Consider the following 12,373-nt stretch of genomic DNA (forward strand, 5'->3'; position numbering starts at 1 on the left):
CCTGCCCTATCTGACCAGTTCAGTTGGTGTGGCCACCACCCGTGGCTAAGTGAAAACACGGTCCCTAAGGAGCCTCTCTGATTTCCTGAACTTTCTGTCCATCTTGCTCTCCTACTTGGGTTCACAGATGAGCCCAGCTTTTCTCATCCACCCTAAACGTCTGTTTCAGGGAAGCATTTGCATTTCCTTGGCACACGTACAGTGTGCTGAGTTCTTTTAGGCCAGGCCAATTACAACAAGCCCTAAAATTGCTGAGCCAAGTGGTTTCTTCAGGGATCTGCTTACACTCCCTCCCTGGAAAGGGCAGGGGGCCCACTCTGTACAGTCTGCACACAAAAAGGGCACGTTCCGCTTCTAAGGCGGGGTAGGCATGGGATGCTTTTGCCAAAGAGAGGACGAGGCACAACCGATTTGCCCTTTGGTTTTACTCGCTTGATAGGGTCGCATGCTATTTAAAATGGGCAAGAGGGGCTCAGGGTCAGCTCCCTTGAAGACTCTCTTGAGGAAGGGCTAGAGAAGATTTCAGTGTAGGCCCCATGGGACCTCAAGCGGGCAAAACAATTTGTGTCAATAGTCAATACCTTCTCACGACATCGCAATTACATTTTTGTAATCCCATTCCACAGGGAGTTGCCCCAAAGTTGTGGTTGTTGGGGTTGGTGTTTCTGATTTGGAGACTGTTACATGATGACTTTTCAATAAGTTCACCTCCCGGTTTATTTTCGATTATGCTAACATCAGAATGCGTAACATTCCCTAAGTATCCCTAGCGAAGAGGAGGACATTGAGGGATAGCTTAAGGGGAGCATGTCAAGTTGGAAAGGAAAATCTGAAGGGTTCGCACGGGCCAAGATGACCCACACGTGTCCAGAGATACCTAGAGCAGGCATTCAGTACCGAACTTCCTTACCCAGAGCGAAACTAAAGGGTTCTGAGGTCAAACCTGCCATTTTTTTTTAATTTTTTTTTTTTCAACGTTTATTTATTTTTTGCGACAGAGAGAGACAGAGCATGAACGGGGGAGGGGCAGAGAGAGAGGGAGACACAGAATCGGAAACAGGCTCCAGGCTCTGAGCCATCAGCCCAGAGCCTGACGCGGGGCTCGAACTCCCAGACCGCGAGATCGTGACCTGGCTGAAGTCGGACGCTTAACCGACTACGCCACCCAGGCGCCCCTAAACCTGCCATTTTTAATTCGGAAGACAAAGGAATCAGGAGGGCAAATCTCAGGTGCAGATGGATAAATACATTCTAGGAACCTAAGCTGGCTTCAATGCCCTTCTCAAAAAGCCTGGCATTGCGAGCACGAGTGTTAATGCTGGCTGGCACCCTCCAAGGAGTGAACGTCCCTGGGATCCCCAGCCCTGCTTCACCCAGAAGCTCTCCGGCAGTTTCCGGCCCCCCTGGGGACCAGCAGTTGGAAATAACCACATCCCCATGCTCTGGAGGAGATTTTACAAACGGAAGTTTCCCTGACCCAACTACAGGGATGCTTAGTTTTCCTATATCAACTAATGAAGAGTAGATACGAGCATTTTCGACCCAGGAAAGAAAGGCCATCTTAGGCTAAAAGCAGCTTTCGATGTGGAAAACCAAAGGGGGTATGAGGAGAGTCTGGTTTCTTTAATTAAGAAGACAGCTGGACCCTCATGAGCTGTTCATCTTCAGGGGATTTCATAGGTCCTTGGCCAGAGACCAACATGGGTCACAGAAAGAGGCACCCTCCCCCCGGCCTTTCTGTTAAAGTAAGAGCTTTAGTCATGTGGGTTTTGCTTATCCAAAGAATATTCTTTCTTGCCCTGAAGTCAGCATAAAAGAATGTGCTGCCAGGTTATCTGAGAGGCCCACAGGGAGATGCCAGTGTGACAAGCCCACGGGTCCCATGCCACAGTCTTTAACTGTGAAGGCCAACAAGACGCCATTTTCACTGCACCTCCCAAGGCCTACTGTCTTCAGGCGGCACAACAGCAACGAACAAAGAACTTAATTGTAAGTCATTCCCCATTTCACTGTGAAAAAGCCAAGGAAATCCGGTAGCAGGGCCCTGGATGTATGAGTAGGGAAATGGGTGACAAGAAACCGAGGGTGGGAAGAATTTAAAACACCGCAAGCTACCCAATACTGTTGTTTGCACTGGATGTTGCCGTGGTATTCTCTGCTAAATTTTTCCCCGCCCAATGCTTTGTGGAATTCTCCCCATTTCTGTGTGTAGAGAGCCCCAATAACTCTTCAAAAAGCAAGCCAAGCGTTAGCTAGCGTCACCGTTAAGAGTGGGGGCAGGGCAGTGGCAATGGGACCCACACAATGGCATCACCCGTCATGGAAATGCAGACCTATGTCCAACACCCTATTTCTGACCTTGCCTCACCCTCTGTCAAGGCCGTATTCCACCCATAATGATAGGTTATGGGGATAAGTCTGCACAGCTAACAACAAGCCACTGCGGATCCCTCTTTTTTCCTCGGCAAGGAAAGTGTAGAAAGTCCACTTACTCCCACTGGCCATTGGACAAGTGCCCAGCGGCTCCCTGGGGACATCAGCTAGTGACTGTGTCACAGTTCATCCTTCCTTTGGCCAAGCCCTCCCTCGCAGCTGCTGAGCCGCCAAGCTCTGACCACTCATTCGCCATGTCTTCTTGCATTAATCCCTTTCTTTTCTTCCCGCTGCAATTGTCCTTTTTCTCTGTCTGGCTTTTGCTACCTCTTCCCATTGGTTTCCCAGGAATCCTGTCTCCCCACCTGTAATCCATTTCACATGTGACTCTCAGTTGAGTCTTCCGGACGCCCCTCTTCTGTTCCCAAACTCTTGATGAAAGTCTCTTGCCTACTGGTCTCTGCCCAAACACGGGGCTTTTGCATTGCCTCCCGATCAAAGTCCAACAAATGAACGGACAGCTTTGTCCACAAAGATTAAGTTCTCCAGCGACTCACACGTCACTCCGTAAGTAAAGGACCGAGACCCAGAAAACTGCTCCCACTTCATGGAGCCCAGGCACTGGAGGTGAACTATACATGCACTATCCAAATGGGTTTCTCTCCTCTTTACGCTCTTTGTCCCAGTCAGGAAGCCCTTTCTGACATCTTCCCTGAATTATCCCTCAGGTTCTCGAATGTGCTGTCTTCAACTGTTGTTTTAATAGCGAGTTCCACTCACGGAAACGAGACTAGCAAAGCAAAAAAAAAAAGGAACGAGGGACTCCCAAGGAAAACACCAAAGAAGGGCAACATAGTAAATGGGGGAAGGAGCCGAGAGGTAAGCAAACAGATGTTTGTGACTTTTGTGCGTGTAACACCCAGCATCTTAGGCCCTTAATCATCTACAGGCTATTATCCTTGATTGTGAGGGGTATCCCTCTGCTGTCCTTATGCTTCCGTTACTCAGAACAAGTATTTCTCATATATCATCACAATTAGACTCTACTAATAATCCATGAGGATAGCAACGGTTTAACGGAGGAACGTGCCCATGGAAATAGGGCAGATACCAGAGCAGTGCGTGAAGACTAAAGAAAGCAACTTGGAGAACGAGGCACAAAAAATGGGTCATGTTACCCATCATTACAATATTGCCATTTCTGAGGCTTGACGCGACCATGGCTACCGGTGGGCGTTACCTCTTCACAGCGAGGGGAGGAACACCCCATACGTATCACGCACACTTCTGAGGATCCCAATTCTAGAGTTTCTTATCACGTGTCGATGATCAACATAAAGGAAACTCCCTTCATGACAGCCTATAATAATCATTCCCCAATCCTCAGAAGATGTATGGACTATAGTCATTATAGCTTAGGGAGGTCAAGACCGAACTCATTTTTAAAACGAAAAGAAAGATAAAAGAAAACAGGAAGCAAGCAAACAAATTCTGGAGGACAACTTATAATTTGCCTGATTACCCCCAACACATTGCCCGAGTGGGAGGTTCTTAAAATCTAACCTGGGGGTGCCTGGGTGGCTCAGTCGGTTAAGCGGCCGACTTCGGCTCGGGTCATGATCTCACGGTCCGTGAGTTTGAGCCCCGCGTCGGGCTCTGTGCTGACAGCTCAGAGCCTGGAGCCTGCTTCGGATTCTGTGTGTGTGTCTCTCTCTCTGCTCCTCCTCCACTCATGCTCTGTCTCTCTCGCTCTCAAAAATAAATAAACATAAAAATTTTTTTTAAATAAAAATAGATCTAACCTGCGTTTCTCTAGTTGTTTTTTGCTTGTTTTACCACTGATTGGTCATAGCCTCTTTGCAAACAGAAATACAGCCCCTCCCAGTTGACCATTTGGCTCAGGTAACAGAGCTGTTCTTTTTTTTTTTTTTAATTTTTATTATTAAAAAAATTTTTTTTAATGTTTATTTTTGAGAGAGAGAGAAAGAGACAGAGAGAGCAAGAGAGAGACAGCGTGGGTGGGGGAGGGCCAGAGAGAGAGGGGGACAGAGAATCCAAAGCAGGCTCTGGGCTCTATCAGCACAGAGCCCGATGCAGGGCTCGAACTCACCAACCGCGAGATCATGACCTGAGCCAAAGTCAGACACTTGACCGACTGAGCCGCCCAGGCGCCCCAGTAACAGAGCTGTTCTAAAGGTCATGATTAACATTTCTGTCCCCCAAAAGGGTCACCGGGCTTGGCTCCCTAAGAATGCTACATAGGTCACACCTCTCAAGCTAAGGGAGGCCAGGTAGGCGAATACAGATGCTTTCCTTACCACCGGTTCTTTCTACTGGGAAAAAAATGAAAGCAGGATCCGTGCCTCCTCTTCAACCTGCACAGACTGCTGCAGAGTCAGGTGCCTGGAGTTCATTCTATCCCCTCGTGTCCCGCAGGAGAGACACGAGCCCAGAGCGGTGCAGTCAGTCACCGAACCGGGGCCACAAGCCCCCCGGAAGGAATCCTCTGCCCCAGCCCTCATCCAGCGTTTGCCGCGCAATACCATATTATTTCCTGGGGGGGAGGGGAGGGTCCTTGAGCAAAAGTTCCCATATGGGATTGTAGCCTAAGCTTTTCCTTACACATCCCTAGTTTCTTCTCTTATCAAACACAACATTACTCTTGATTTAAATATAAAAAAAAAAAAGGCACAAAGGGCAACAGTGTAAACAGAATGACTTCGGAAGGCCAAGCGGCTGTCTGCATTTTGCCAGAACCAGACGTTGCCTCCCCGTGGGCCCCCCCGAGGCGGCCAGCACTCCGGAGCGTGGTGATCCCCCAGGGAGCCAGGCGTGAAGTGGCCCTAGGACACCCATGTCTGGGAGAGCCGCCTGGAGAGCCGCAAGGAGGGAGCCGGGGCAGAGAGCCACCCAATCTGCGTCCGGAATTTCCAGTGCAGGTTGCTTAGCGGCTCCAAGCTCGGTTTCCTCACCTGTAAAATGGGGCTAGTAAGACGAGGTCGCTCGCAGGTTCGCTGGGAAGCTTTGACGGAATGGGATGCAACCCTTAGCACAATGCCTGGCACATAAGGGGAGGCCATTTAACTGTCTCTTTGGTACTAGTCATCTCTGGGGGCGCAGTGGCAAGGGGGGACCGTGGGAAAGACGGCTCAGGGGAGGAGACCAAGGCCATCTCCACGGCCCTGCCGATGACCCCTCTGGGCAAGGGTGCGGAACGTTTCTCCCGTTCATCCAGGTCGCGGCTCGCTCCCAGATAGGGAGCAACAGGGCGGCACAAGAAAGGCCGCCTCCCACGAGACGGGCACCGCGCCCAGCCGTGCCTGGATCCGAAGGAGACGTCTCTGTCCAGCATTTCGCAGGGCTCTCCGGAGCCAGCTCCTGGGGCGCACACAAAGACCCATTCAGGATGGCTGCAGTTCGGAAAGCAAGCAGATGAGCCGGGGGGCTCAGGAAGGGGTGGAGAAGGGCACAGAGCCTGGCACCAGCCCCACGGGGGCCCGCCTCGGGCAAGTGCGCGTGGAGGGCTCCGGTCCGCAGCCACGGAGGCGGCACTCTTTGTTTGCCCTCAGATTCCTTTCTCTGGTGGTGGTCCGGGGCCTCGAGGACACCAGCTGGCATGGCTGGGACTGAATGACCTCCCTGGCGGAGCTGGGAACCCCCACCCCACGATGCCAGCGTAATAAGCAGGGAGGGTATCCGATGGATACAGGCCGCTACGCACTGGCCTGCCGTTTCCGAAAGCACTCCTTTCTTGGGAAGAAAATGCCTCTCCCGGGTTCCCACCCAGAGGTCCTAGCTGCAGCGCTGTCGTAAGAAACAAGAAGCTACATAAGTATACAGTAGCTGCCCGTTACTCCCAGGACCTGGGAGGTGGCTCCACACTCGTCAGCCTCGGTCTTCCCAACTGTACAATGGGGCCCGGTGCTATAATCTTTCAGCACTCAACAAGCAGCTGCTGTGAGAGTTTCTAGGTGGCTGTCTGTTTCTTTTCTCTGACCCAACAGTCAGGCTCCAGCCCTAGCCTTCCTCCGGGCAGCCTCCTGGATGGCATGGCTTTGCGGGCAGTCCTCAGATGCGCCAGGCGTGATGGGTCACGGGCATGCCAGCTCTGTGGTGCCCTGAACGATGGGGCAGAGAGGCTGCTTGAAGGATCATGACCCTTGACTGCAGAGGGCAATGAGATTCCTTCCTTTAACTTTTCCCTCCTAAATCCACGAGAGGCTGTCCCAATGAGGTGACGAGTCCAACATGGGACAGAGAACCGAGCCCCCTTTGGCCACCAGGACTGTAAGGCATTTCCACGGGACAACAGCGTTTCCCAGAGGACTCGACTCGGAATGGCAGGAAGGATCTTGTATGATCTAAAGATGTTTCTACATCAGTTAATTTAGCTGCCCGCCTTTCCTGGAATGCACTAACTGCATTCATTCCCCTAGACATCTCCCACCCGGTGGTAAAACTCAGTATAAACACCACTTCTTCCAGGAAGCCTTCCCTGGCTGCAGAGTTGCAGTTAGTGTCCCTTCATCACACACCCACAACATCCCAGGTACACATCTCTCTCGGCATTGAAATCATCTATCTGTCTCAGTCTTCTCTGTGCTCAGAGAAGCACAGCTTAACCCCGGCTTCCAGTATGCTGCTGGCACAACGTAAGAGTTCAATAAATGTTTACTTAACTAAATGGATGTGTCTCTCTCTTTAGCCTAGCTGCTGGGATAAGCCCTCGTTTGTATTTTTATCCAAATGTCCTGCAAACTTTGCTGAGGGAGGTTCAATCTCCGACCCAACTGCGCACATGCCTTACTACCTTTTTTTCTTTTTTGTTTTTACGTTTATTTATTTCTTTTGAGAGAAAGAGAGTGAGCTCGGGAGAGCAGGGGTGGGGCGGAGAGAGAAAATTCCAAGCAGGCCCTGCACAGTCAGCCCAGAGCCCGACGCGGGACTCGAACTCATGAGCCGTTAAGATCATGGCCTGAGCTGACTAAGCCCACCCAGTCTTGCTACTTTTTCTAACCTCATGAGACCACAATGGCTTACGTCCTCATTCTTATCACAATAATAGTAGAAATCACTGTTATCACTCATCATTTCTTTCTACTGGGTCAGTTTTATTTCTTCCAGGCTTACATCAGGAATGAGCCCTCAGAATCTCAGACCCGACAGTTTTTACTTTTAATAGACAAACAGAAAAGGACTTTCTGCAAGTTTTCGGGAAGCACCTACTATATGCCAGGCTCTGTATGATGGAAAATAGACGAATACCTACATCCTGCATCGAGAGATTTTCAACCTAGAAGAGGAAAGAGTGGGGTCACTTAATTTAGCTAATGCAAAGCAACACCCTACTTGCTTTGGGGTCCCTCGGTTAGAATGATGACGTTTTGAAAACGTGGAAAAGTTCGGAGTGCTTAAAACACAAACAAAGTTTCAAAGTCCTGAGCAGCTGGTGAAAAAACTAGTGGCCCAATCAGGGAGCATGCTGGGGACATGCTGGAGAGAGCCCATTAAAGGATAAGTGCCATGTGTATATTGACACTGAGAAAAAAAAAAAAATTCATTTGCATTTTTACTGCGGGGGCAGAGGCTGGCCTCCACTGACCTGCTGGAGGGGCTAGTCGCCAACCCCCAGGACTGGCAGGCTCCCTCCTTTCCGGCCAAGGAGCTCAGGGTCTGCGTGACTCGAGGCAAGTCATGTGGGGACATTTGGGATTCTGATCTAGCGAGCCAGTGGAGGCAGCACAGATAAGACCAGGACAGAAATCTGGCAGCCTAAGTAACGTCAGCTTGGGCTGAGATTTTGGCTCCGGCTCCCGTGGGGGGGCCTGGGGCTGGAGACCGGGAAGGCTGCACTTGGAGCTGGTGACAGCAGGTGGCGCAGGAGAGCAGAAACCGACCGTCGGTGGGGCCCGCAGGAAAGCCTGGTATTTTATTCCTTCTGCCCCCGGAAGAGAGGCACCAGGGCCAAGAACGGCAAAGGAGACGAGGCTCTCTGCAAGGTGCCGAAAAAGGCAAATTTCCCAGACGGAGCGTAGAGCCAGATACGGGCATTTCGCAGGTAAAGTAAAGCCAAGGTAGGTCCTCAGAAGTCTAGGTCAAATCCTTGGATGGCCAGCACTTTGAGGAAATGCGCAAAGAAAAGGAAAGAGAAAAACAACGCACGATATTCACTTCAGGGACAAGATGCACGCTCCTAGAGTTGAAAGGTTCCCACCACTCAGAACTCTTAGCTGCTCTGCAAAGTAGAATTCCCCAAATAGCCTCCCCCCGCCCCGCCCCCACCAACAAAATGAAAAACACCGACAACCACAATCACAACCACTTATTCTGGCTGGTACAGCGGGGGAAAGCAGCATTTTTTTTTTTTTAAGTTTATTTACTTTGAGGGGGGAGGGGCAGAGAGAGGGAGAGAGAAAGAGTCTCGAGCACTGAGCCCAGTGTGGGGCTGGACCCCATGAACCATGAGATCCTGACCTGAGTAGAAATCAAGAGTCAGACACTTAACTGACCGAGCCACCCAGGTGACCCTGGAAAGGAGCATTTTTTTTTTTTTTAAACAAAAGGGAAGTTTATTTACATCTCAGAGCGACTCAGAGAAGCCACCTTTTTGATGTTCTTATCTCTGGGCGAGCACGCCTCTGAATCAGTGGTGGGAAGAGGGCAGCCAGAAAGTTTCCTCTCCACATACACCCCAGCCTCCCCAGCTTCTGCGCCCTGAAGGGCAGAAAGCATGGTCCTACTTATCTACGTACGCAGAGCCGTAAGTTGAAGAACTTTAAGCAGGCGAGGACCATAAGCACGGGGATAAAAGAATCACACACAAGGCACAGGACAACCTCTCCTCCAAAAGATAACATTCGAAGGCAATAGACTGCTGAGTCGTGCAGTAGAGAATTCACTTCACACACGTACGCAGTGTGGGTTGGCTTGAGGATAAATCTTAGAGAATTTAACAAATTGGACTTATTTTTTCCCTTTTGGTTTACTTTCATGGTGTTACTTCTCTTGTGGGGAAACAATCCTAGATACGTATGGTCCGATGTATAAATCAGTTCTCTGTGTTTACTTAAGTACCTATACGTACATGCAGATTTTGCCTTGCTTGAAAAACTGTGGAAACATTTGATGTGTTTGTTTTCTTTTCTTTCTTTTTTTTGATGTTTCTTTATTTTTGACACAGAGAGAGAGACAGAACATGAGCGGGGGAGGGGCAGAGAGAGAGGGAGACACAGAATCAGAAGCAGGCTCCGGGCTCTGAGCTGTCAGCACAGAGCCCGACGCGGGGCTCGAACTCGCAGACCGCGAGATCATGACCTGAGCCGAAGTCGGCTGCTCAACCGACTGAGCCACCCGGGCGCCCCGATGTGTTTGTTTTCAATCTTCTGAAAAAGTGGGGTCTGTTCAACTAGGTCCACTGTTGGCTGCATGGCTCAGCATGAGTCTGGGTCTGTCCCATGCCTGCAACTTGATGGGACCCACATCACAGGTATCTCAACAACCGAAAGGAGAAGAGAGAGGGGAATCAGGCTCCAATCAAGGTCCAGGAAGGCACAGGGCAAGGAGGGACGAATTGCCCTTGGGTGGGACCAGGAGGGACGAATTGCCCTTGGGTGGGACCAGGAGGGCTTCACGGAAGTGGATCCTGGTCTGTTTCATCCCTGTTTGCCTTTGGACATGTTTTGTTCTGCCTGGAAAACCCTTCCTCAACTCCCACCATCTTCCTTCACTGGGTTAATTTCTGGTCTTCAAGAATCCACACTGATCTCACCGGACGCCCTCGCTGACCAGCACCTTGCCCCTGTGGTGTCCTCAGAAGTCCTATGCAAACCTCATTCCAAGGGCACCACACAGAAATGATGTTACCTCCCCCCCACCCCACCCTGATATTCACCCACCACTTCGTAGACTCCTTCTTTTCTGCTTGTTAATGTTCTCCCAGATCCCTCTCTGTGCAACTTCCTCCCAAGCAGAGTTGCCAGTTGCAAACAGAATGCCCAATTAAATTAGAATTTTAGACAAACAACAAATCATGTTTTCGTGTAAGTGTAACCCCAACCTTGTCTCACTCCTGAGACGGCAGACTTCACGCCTTGTCCCCACCCCTGTGCCCTGGGAGGGGCGAGGGCATTCAAAGTTGCAGGTACGCTTTCTCAGCCCTGACCTCTCGCCCCGACCCTCCAAGAAGAAAAGGGGGTACGCCTTGCACACACTTCTAGCATGCTGGAAGGGTAATCTAAGGTCAGTTTCAGATCCATTTCGTGTTTTTACTCCCATATTAGGTGTATTATTCAACAGACATGAAGTGCCTCAGTTCAATATGAAAACACTTGCTCAATTATTTTTAAATAGGAGGGTTATCACTTACTTTTCATTGAAACGCGGCGTAATGAGTTGCATGAACTGTATGACTATGACACTTTGAAATCTGTTAGATCCATGTTTAATTTCCTATGGTGGCAGGCTGGATGCGGTGACATTTACCTTCTCAGTTCCCGTTGGCTCTTTCAACCTTTTCTCTCCTGGAAGAAGCAAGGAGATCCAGCTGGCAAGGCAAGAAGCTGCAGAAACACATCCAGTCTCGTCAGACGGTGTCCATCACTGTGAGACATCCTCGAATTTCACTTGCCCTCTTTATTTCATGTAGCAAATGGAACTGTAAAAATGAAAATAGCAACATCTTGGATTCTTCTAACAGATTCCTTCCACCCAAGATTAACATGCCTGCCACTTATATCCCGTCTGAAAAACTGGACCAAAAAAAATTGCAACAAGGATCATTTACAGCTGTGGTTGCCCTTTTTCGCGTCATGACACACACGGTAAATTATGGCAATTGCATGGGGGAGGGGGGATAAGGTGGAAAGAATTCAGGAGGCTCTATTTGAGACTTAGTGAGAAAATTAATTAAAAGTCGTTAATTATGTTTAAAATGATAAAATGTTATGGAAGGTATTAAATATGGGCTTTTTAAAACACCTTCCAGTAAAATAAATCACTTTCTATTAAACAACACCTAATACCTGATTTTTAAGATGTAAAGATTAGGGGCGCCTGGGTGGCGCAGTGGGTTAAGCGTCCGACTTCAGCCAGGTCCCGATCTCGCGGTCCGTGAGTTCGAGCCCCGCGTCAGGCTCTGGGCTGATGGCTCAGAGCCTGGAGCCTGTTTCCGATTCTGTGTCTCCCTCTCTCTCTGCCCCTCCCCCGTTCATGCTCTGTCTCTCTCTGTCCCAAAAATAAATAAACGTTGAAAAAAAAATTTTTTTTTAAATAAAAAAAAAAGATGTAAAGATTAAAATCACAGATGCTTCCTATGTCATTAGAAAAAATATAAAATATACGAGCACATCAAACTAAAAGGAAAAAAAGCCTAACATTTTACACTGCAGGCAATGCAGAGAATATCACTGATGCCAAACAAATCAAGGCTAAAATGTAATTGAACTAATTCTAGGACTTTTTTCTTTTTTTTTTTTTTTAAGATACCAGTACATTGTAACAGGTAAATCTGGGAAGTGGATTGTTCGTAGCTGCCCCAGTATACTCAGGTGGTAGAGACTATTCAAAGACTTTCAGGCACTCAAAAAGTCATTACAGGAGTCCGGAAGATTATGGATGAAGCCATACAGTGAGTGTTCAAATAGAACTGAAGATGTCTAAATGCTACCAAAATTGCTTTTCCATATTTTACCACTCTGCGAAACTTACCACCATCTTGGGAAATCCCTGTAAACTACCCCAGCCTCTGCAGGCCTGCCTTAGCGCCCCCGGGGAAGCTCTGCCTGCCGATTCCGGTCCATTCCTAGCCCACTGTTGGTGTAACAAACACATTCAGAATGAACGGGGGAGGCGGGGGAGGTGCCTGAGTGGCGCAGTCTGTTAAAACATCCGACTCTTGGTCTTGGCTCATGTCATGATCTCACGGTTTGTGAGTTCAAGCTCCGCATCAGGCTCTGCACGGGTGGTGTGGAGCCTGCTTGGGATTCTGTCCCTCCTCTCTGCC

At 49.4% G+C, this 12,373-nt stretch overlaps 1 long non-coding RNA gene across 2 annotated transcripts in view; it reads right to left on the reverse strand.

Annotated features, from left to right (window-relative positions):
• LOC122483085 overlaps positions 1 to 11,411 on the reverse strand; it is a 67,294-nt gene extending 55,883 nt beyond the window's left edge. For both annotated transcript variants that reach the window (XR_006297298.1, XR_006297297.1), the window contains exon 1: positions 10,855 to 11,411. This is a non-coding gene — a long non-coding RNA (uncharacterized LOC122483085). The remainder of the gene's footprint in view (positions 1 to 10,854) is intronic.
• Positions 11,412 to 12,373: the final 962 nt, after the last annotated feature.

The sequence above is a fragment of the Prionailurus bengalensis genome, chromosome D1 (genome assembly GCF_016509475.1).
Source record: "Prionailurus bengalensis isolate Pbe53 chromosome D1, Fcat_Pben_1.1_paternal_pri, whole genome shotgun sequence".
NCBI lineage: Eukaryota > Metazoa > Chordata > Mammalia > Carnivora > Felidae > Prionailurus > Prionailurus bengalensis.